Source organism: Hylobates moloch, unplaced genomic scaffold (genome assembly GCF_009828535.3).
Source record: "Hylobates moloch isolate HMO894 unplaced genomic scaffold, HMol_V3 SCAFFOLD_19, whole genome shotgun sequence".
In the NCBI taxonomy this organism is placed as follows: domain Eukaryota; kingdom Metazoa; phylum Chordata; class Mammalia; order Primates; family Hylobatidae; genus Hylobates; species Hylobates moloch.
This window is the reverse complement of record NW_026652294.1, coordinates 65,629,658-65,637,715: the sequence shown is the minus strand read 5'-3', so window position 1 is coordinate 65,637,715 and position 8,058 is coordinate 65,629,658. Positions and strand designations below refer to the sequence as shown.

The 8,058-nt window shown below is 35.3% G+C and overlaps 1 pseudogene; it reads right to left on the bottom strand.

The window, feature by feature from the left end:
* Positions 1-5,681: 5,681 nt before the first annotated feature.
* Positions 5,682-6,327, bottom strand: LOC116458650 (peroxiredoxin-1-like; annotated as a pseudogene).
* Positions 6,328-8,058: the final 1,731 nt, after the last annotated feature.

Sequence of the window (8,058 nt, the reverse complement as noted above, 5' to 3'; positions counted from 1 at the left end):
ATGCTAAGCCTCAGAAGTCAGAGTCACAAAAACCAACATATTTTCAAAGTGAGAATAAACAACCCCGTCTCCTGATGGAAGCATAGCAAACCATTTGCAAACATATTTTAAAGCCACCACATAAATATGACATTTAAACTTTTCTATAGATAGGATCTTAATTTAACAACAAAAGGAAGGGAAACAAAGAACTACCAAGACATCTAAGAAAATAGGAAATTTGGGATCTTTAGAAAACTAAAAAGGCTTACACAATGTGCGTGTGTGTGTGTGTGTGCATGTGTATGTATGTGTACAAACTGTCAACTGAGTTAAGCATAAATTTGGGCTGATTATTGCTTATTACTACACAGTTTCATGAAAGCACATATTTTAGACAGATTTTCCTTCTTGTCCAGCAAGTAAGGATTAAGTGATTTCTATATGGTAGCAATAAAATACATGGGAAGATAAAAAATTGACAAAAATTAGATACTGTCTTAATAAGTCAGACTGATTTAAAAACAGCATTTAATATTTGTTGCAAACAGAACTAACAAAATGATACAGGAAGGCTTTCTATTAACAAATGAATAAATATGTTCAACTAAGCATGGACGTATTGTTATCAAGGTAAAATTAAAATAAAAAAACCTTAAACCACGACAAAAATGCTGTTTTATATTGAAAAAGCCAGAATTAATAGTGTAGATACAGCAGTATTGGACTTTTAAGCATGGAGAAATTAATAAAAATACAAGTGAAATGGCAGAATTTAAACTCTATTGGCCCATGATAAATAATGTGGTTAAAATACAAAAAATATCAAAAAATGTAATAATGGAGTGATCCCAAATTATTTGACTCACAGAGAATATCTCTTATTTTAAAATAGCCATGGATCATCTGATTTTAGAAAATACCATAAAAATAGATTAACAGTATATAACCTACTAAAAATTTGGTCATGACATATTCTCATATCACAAATACAAATGGTTAGTAATGTATATAATAAACAAATAAACAAATGAGAAAAAAATTTTTAAATCGCTGAACACTATCCTAAGTAATCTCTAGGAGATAATGCAGAAGGATTATTTGGAAAATAATCAAAAGAAAAATTGACAAATGGGATCTCATTAAACTAAAGAGCTTCTGCACAGCAAAAGAAACTACCATCAGAGTGAACAGGCAACCTACAGAATGGGAGAAAATTTTTGCAACCTACTCATCTGACAAAGGGCTAATATCCAGAACCTACAATGACCTCAAACAAATTTACAAGAAAAAAACAAACAACCCCTTCAAAAAGTGGGCGAAGGACATGAACAGACACTTCTCAAAAGAAGACATTTATGCAGCCAAAAAACACATGAAAAAATGCTCATCATCACTGGCCATCAGATAAATGCAAATCAAAACCACAATGAGATACCATCTCACACCAGTTACAATGGCCATCATTAAAAAGTCAGGAAACAACAGGTGCGGGACAGGATGTGGAGAAATAGGAACACTTTTACACTGTTGGTGGGACTGTAAACTAGTTCAACCATTGTGGAAGTCAGTGTGGCCATTCCTCAGGGATCTAGAACTAGAAATACCATTTGACCCAGCCATCCCATTACTGGGTATATACCAAAGGACTATAAATCATGCTGCTATAAAGACACATGCACACGTATGTTTATTGCGGCACTATTCACAATAGCAAAGAGTTGGAACCAACCCAAATGTCCAACAACGATAGACTGGATTAAGAAAATGTGGCACATATACACCATGGAATACTATGCAGCCATAAAAAATGATGAGTTCATGTCCTTTGTAGGGACATGGATGAAACTGGAAAACATCATTCTCAGTAAACTATCACAAGGACAAGAAACCAAACACCGCATGTTCTCACTCATAGGTGGGAATTGAGCAATGAGAACACATGGACACAGGAAGGGGAACATCACACTCTGGGGACTGTTGTGGGGTGGGGGGAGGGGAGAGGGACAGCATTAGGAGATATATGACGAGTTAATGCTAATGCTAAATGACGAGTTAATGGGTGCAGCAAACCAACACGGCACATGGATACATATGTAACAAACCTGCACATTGTGCACACGTACCCTAAAACCTAAAGTATAATAATAAAAAATAAAAATAAAATGAAACCCTAAAAATAAATAAATAAATAAATAAATAAAACCCAGTGAGTTTAGCCACTAGGATTTATACCTGATTATGCATATACTAGGTAGTTAGTAATATACTTCAGCATTCAAACTGTAAATTTAAATGATAATCTTCAGAAAGCCACTTTATATCACACTATTATTTCTGAAATAAAATGCCGATAGATTACTTAAAAAAAAAAAGAAAATAATCAAAAGAAATATTACATAGCAAACCTATGCACTGTTGACTATAATCAGAAACAAATTCATATACTCAGATACTTTCATTAGAAAAATGATAAAAGAAATTACTTAATTCTCCAGTTTAGACCAAAAGACTTTAAAGATTTAGAAAAAGAACAAAAGGTTGACCTGAGAAAATATTTAAAACATAATAATAAAAGATACCAAAATTTATATAATGTAAAATAGGAAAATAATTTACAGGTTTAATGAGAAAAAATAATTATACTAACATAAATGGAAAAATCTAATCTTAAGATTCAATATGCATTCCTAATAATGATACTACTAAAATATGGAATAGAAAGACATTTTCTCAACATCAGAAAATGTATATTCAAAGGAAAATAACTAACATTATAAATATGATTTAGTACTAGTGTTATTCCTAATAAAATAAGAAATAAGATGTGTTCCCTATATCTTGTGTAGGCAATATTGCTTTGATGATCTGATTAACGAGGCATGAAACAAAATTGAAAATCATGCATTTTTATAATTGTTCTATATTTTTAATTTATTAATTTTTGATTGACAAATCACAATTTTGTGTATTTATGGGGTACGATGTGATTTTCTGGTCTATAAAAAAGCATGAATTATTGAAAGGAAGAAATATAATTATATGTAAATATTTGCATATGATTATATAGCTAGAAAACCAAACAAATTAACAAAAATTTATTAGAATTTAAAAAATAATTTAGCAAGGTAGAACAACAGACCTTTCCAAATTTAAAAAAACTTCGATATATGACTACTTTTAATTTTCTCCTTTAAGGATGATCTCAAGGTATGGGGAGACTACAATAAGTTGCTGCTTGGGGACCCACACAAAAATTAGGAAACTGTAGTAGTTTCCTAGAGATGCTGTAACAGATTACCACAAACTTGATAACTTAAAACTCCAGGCATTTATTGTCTCACAGTTTTGAAGGTTAGAAGTTGGCAATCAAGGTATCAGCAGCTCCATGCTTTCTCTGAAGTCTCTAGGGAAGAATCCTTCCTGGCCTCTTCTGCCTTCTGGTAGTTTCCAGCCATCCTTGGGCCTCCTTGGCTAAGTGTTGCATCACTCCAATTGCTGCTTTTGTCTTCACCTGGCTTTCTTCTCTGTGTGTGTGTGTAACTTGGTGTCTCTCTTTATAAGGACACAAGTCATTGGATTTAGGACTGACCCCAGTCTAGTATGACTTCAACTTAATTACATCTGCAAAGACCCTATTTCCAAATATGGTCACATACACAGGTTCTGGGTGGATATGAATTTTGGTGGAACACTATTCAACTTGATACAAAAAAAATCCCCACCTTGACTCAATTCTGTCTGTTTACACGTATATCAAATCTCTTGCTTTTTGCATTTTGCCCCCAGTTTCCGTCTAACCTCAACTCTCAATATGGCCACCCGTGTTTGTACTATTTACAATGGCGTGGGCTGTGACTCCGTGTCTGAATGGAAGTCCCATATTTACCAGGCTGGAAAAATGCAACTTTAAGAAAGAGAAGACCACTCTCATTCTTTTACCAGTGGGTTGTTTCGTTTTTCTCATTTGACAGAGTCTTGCTCTGTCATCCAGGCTAGAGTATAGTGTCACAATCTCAGCTCACTGCAATCTCTGCCTCCCAGGTTCAAGCGATTCTCCTGCCTCAGCATCCTGAGTAGCTGGGATTACAGGTACGTGCCACCACGCCCAGCTAATTTTTGTATTTTTAGTATTTTTAATTCTTGAATTTTAGTAGGGCTTTCACCATGTTGGCCAGGCTGGTCTCGAACTCCTGACCTCAGGTGAACCACCCACCTCGGCCTCCCAAAATGCTGGGATTACAGGCGTGATCCACTGCACCTGGCCTACCAATGGGTCTTAATCCTTACTTAGGATCAGAATTACCTAGTGAAATTCTTAAGAACACAATTGCCTGGGCTCCCATCCTGTCCTACCAGATTGATTCAATCAGACATGGGTGGAGCCCAAGCATTTGACTCCAATGTGCGGCCGAGTTGAAAGCTACTGCCTCCTACCTTTAACTGTATCCCCAATACACAGTGAACAGAATGATCATTTAGAAAATGTGGTCAATATGGATTCACAACAGCAACAAAGTGCACAAATAATCAGCTAAGATTATAGGGCAGCATTGAACAAATCATTGATCTGTGACACACTATGGGGGTTGTGGATGTTAAGAAAAGGTAAGAACAAATGACAGCTTCAGTCCTAAGCAAGGTGTTTTCAATTAAGATGGAGTACAAGGGAGTAGCAAAGGAACAATACAGTCATGTTAATATGGCTGACTAATCAAACCTTTTATTTTCAGAATTTAAAAAAATAAAAAATGTTTGTTGCTAACCACATAGACAAATAGAAGAGTCCTTACCCTCTGGCAGTTCAACCTAGTGAGGAAGCAGTTATGTAAAATAAAACAAAAATTAAAATGCAATATATTATATGAAAGGAACATGTAAGAATATACTACAATTTAAAATGTGCTCATCCTTTGACCTAGAAATCCCATCTAGGGAACTCTAGTCTAATAGAGTTTTATGTTAGGATATTTGTAAAAGAATGTTTATGTACACATCATTATAGTAGGAAAAGAAAAGGAAAATAATAGAAAAAAAGAGATAAAACATACATGTCCACTAATAGAAGCAGGCTGAATAAATTATAAAACATTTGTTTACAGAAAGACTGAGGTATATACATGATACTTTGGTTTTAGAAAAGCAAGTTCCAACATAAAGCATACTGCATAACCATATTTTTGTAAAAAGAAAATAAAAAAACTCTACATGTTTCTAAAGTTATTTATTTATTTGTTGGAATAAAGACAGAAGAGTTTAAAACAAGTTACAAGCATTGAGTATACTGGAGAAATCTGACTAGAGAGAGTAAGAGTACAGTCCATTTACCATGTTTCGAGTATACTTGTTTTGTTTTGCTTTTGACAACAGCATGTATTACTTTTGTAATTTAAATATCTGATAAAACAAATTAAAATAAGAAAATACGTTATGATATTCTTTTATTTTTTTCTCAGTTCAAGTTTAATACAAACTACAAAAGATCAATGGGTTGATGCCCTCTACTGACACATCATACAAATCAGTGGCCTCCCCACAATACAACTCAGGCCATCCCTTCTAAAGGAAGAAAGGCTGGTCTCTCCACCCCCTGTAGGAAAGGCCTGCCTTGTAACACACCACAATTCGGCTGAATCTGAAGTCTTGTATTTTACTCATGGAAAAAAAAAATACAGAAGAGATTTTGTTCTCAGGGGTTCCCACTACAGCCTGGCACTAAAACAGCCCGGCATTCACTTCTGCTTGGAGAAATATTCTTTGCTGTTTTGGACATCAGGCTTGATCGTAACACTGCCAGGTTTCCAGCCAGCTGGGCACACTTCCCCATGTTTGTCAGTGAACTGGAAGGCCTGAACTAGTCGCAAAGTCTCATCCACAGAGCAGTCAACAGGGAGGTCACTTATAGTGATCTGCCGAAGAATACCCATGTCATCAACGATAAAGAGGCCTCTGAATGAGATGCCTTCTTCAGCCTTTAAGATCCCATAATCCCGAGAAATGTTGTGCTTCGGGTCTGAGGCCAAAGGAATGTTCATGGGTCCCAGTCCTCCTTGTTTCTTAGGTGTGTTGATCCATGCCAGCCGACAGAAGTGAGAATCCACAGAAGCACCAATCACTTGGCAGTTGAGTTTCTTAAATCCTTCTGTATCACTGAAAGCAATGATCTCTGCGGGGCACACAAAAGTGAAGTCAAGCCGGTAAAAGAAGAATACAACGTATTTCCTTTGTAGTCAGACAGGCTGATATCTTTAAACTGACTGTCTGGCATAATGGCTGTGGCTTTGAAGTTGGGGGCAGGGTGCCCAATTTTAGCATTTCCTGAAGACATCTTCCTATCAGCAGTCCTGACACAAGCCTCTGAGAACAAACCACCAACGCCAGGCAGGAAGAGGACGCTATGATAGTTATTCTTAATGAAACATGAAAGCAATAATATTTTATGCCATATGACTTTCTATTTCAAATTAATTGGAACTGTTGTGCAGACACCAACAGAATCAAAAACTATTTTATATCAGTATCAGCTCATAGAGACAGTAGATAATAGAAATATAAAACAATTTTTAAGGGAATTGCATATGAGAGGAGAGGAGAACCAGGTTTGAAAATATTTTGTTTATTTTGGCAACTGGTGATTTTCATCCAAGATTGAAATCATATCGGTCTCATTGTTCTTTCTTCCAAAAGATAACGTTGCACCTGTCTTTTTATCATGACTAAACCACTAAATTTATCATTGGTGTGACCAAAATGCATCGATGAGTCAAACATGAGTAAGGTATTCAAAAGCCATCAGAGGCTTGCACAAACATTCTAATAATCTTCCTTTTCCAGAAGCCTCAACCACCTCTTCAGCCCTGAGTGACAGCAATGGGCCAAAGAGGTCCCTCTTGCCAGCATTAGGCTGAAGCAATGGAGTAGAGAGAACTCCAATTATTGTTCCATGATACAGGTTATTTATTCTTTTTGAGAGTTTGTCCCCCCAGAGAGTATTTAATTGCATACCAATTAGTATATAACTGGCATTCTTCAAGGTGTGGCTATTTTATTAAAGAATTTCAGCAACATAAATTACAAGTGTCTATTATTGCCTCTACAGAATGGTGTTATATTTCACAACATTTTATAAGCTGATGTATTTACAGTGTTAAATTTGTAACAGCAAATTTTATTAATGTGGGAAAATACAGTTTAATTAATATACATTATTTCGTATACCTTAGCATGACAATCATACCCCCTCGACGGAAATACATGAACACAGCCACAGTGCCTCCAGTTTTCAGACCCTCACAGGTTGATTTCTGTTGTTTGATGTTGCTGCTCTGTGTTCCCTATTGGACAGGTTCTTAAAAATCAGAAGTGAGAAGTCCCACAATTAAAACTAGGTTATATCACAATGTATTATTAAAAGACAGTGATCATTTTTTCTTTACAGTAGTAATTTCTTAGTTTTTTTTAGCCAAATTATATTGCCTTCTGAAAACTTCCAGAGAGTAAGCACAATAGAATATTCCTAGGGAAATGGGGAACTTTCATAAATATGGGCTTGGCTTCCAAGTTGAAGCCAAAGCCAATTTTATGAATTTAATTTTTGTTCTACAAGTTCATGAACTTACAGGAAAACCAAGGGCTAAATTTAAAGCAACATTGATCTTATATATGAATCTGAGTGAAAACTATGCAAGGCAAAGCAGCTTATGTTGAATTAAGCTGTGTTTGCAAAATGTGATAAAAAGCACTGCCTATTTTGGAACCCATTTCAATGGGTGTGCACTCATGAGGGCTAAGTCAAATAAAAAAGTCTGCCTGAATTTATCTTGGGGTGAGGCTGTCAGATTTCACACAGTTTTCACTGCCAATAGCAAGCATTTCTCAGTCAGAGTGGACCATAAAGTTGCCATTTTTCAGAATTGAAGTTTACTCTTGAAGAAATTTAACATTAGAACAAAAAGCCAAATACCTATGTCTAAAACCAGCCCAAAGAATTAACTGTTTCATATATACAATATATATATTACACACACATACATATGTACATGTATATGTTTATGTGTGTATGATAGAGATATATATTCT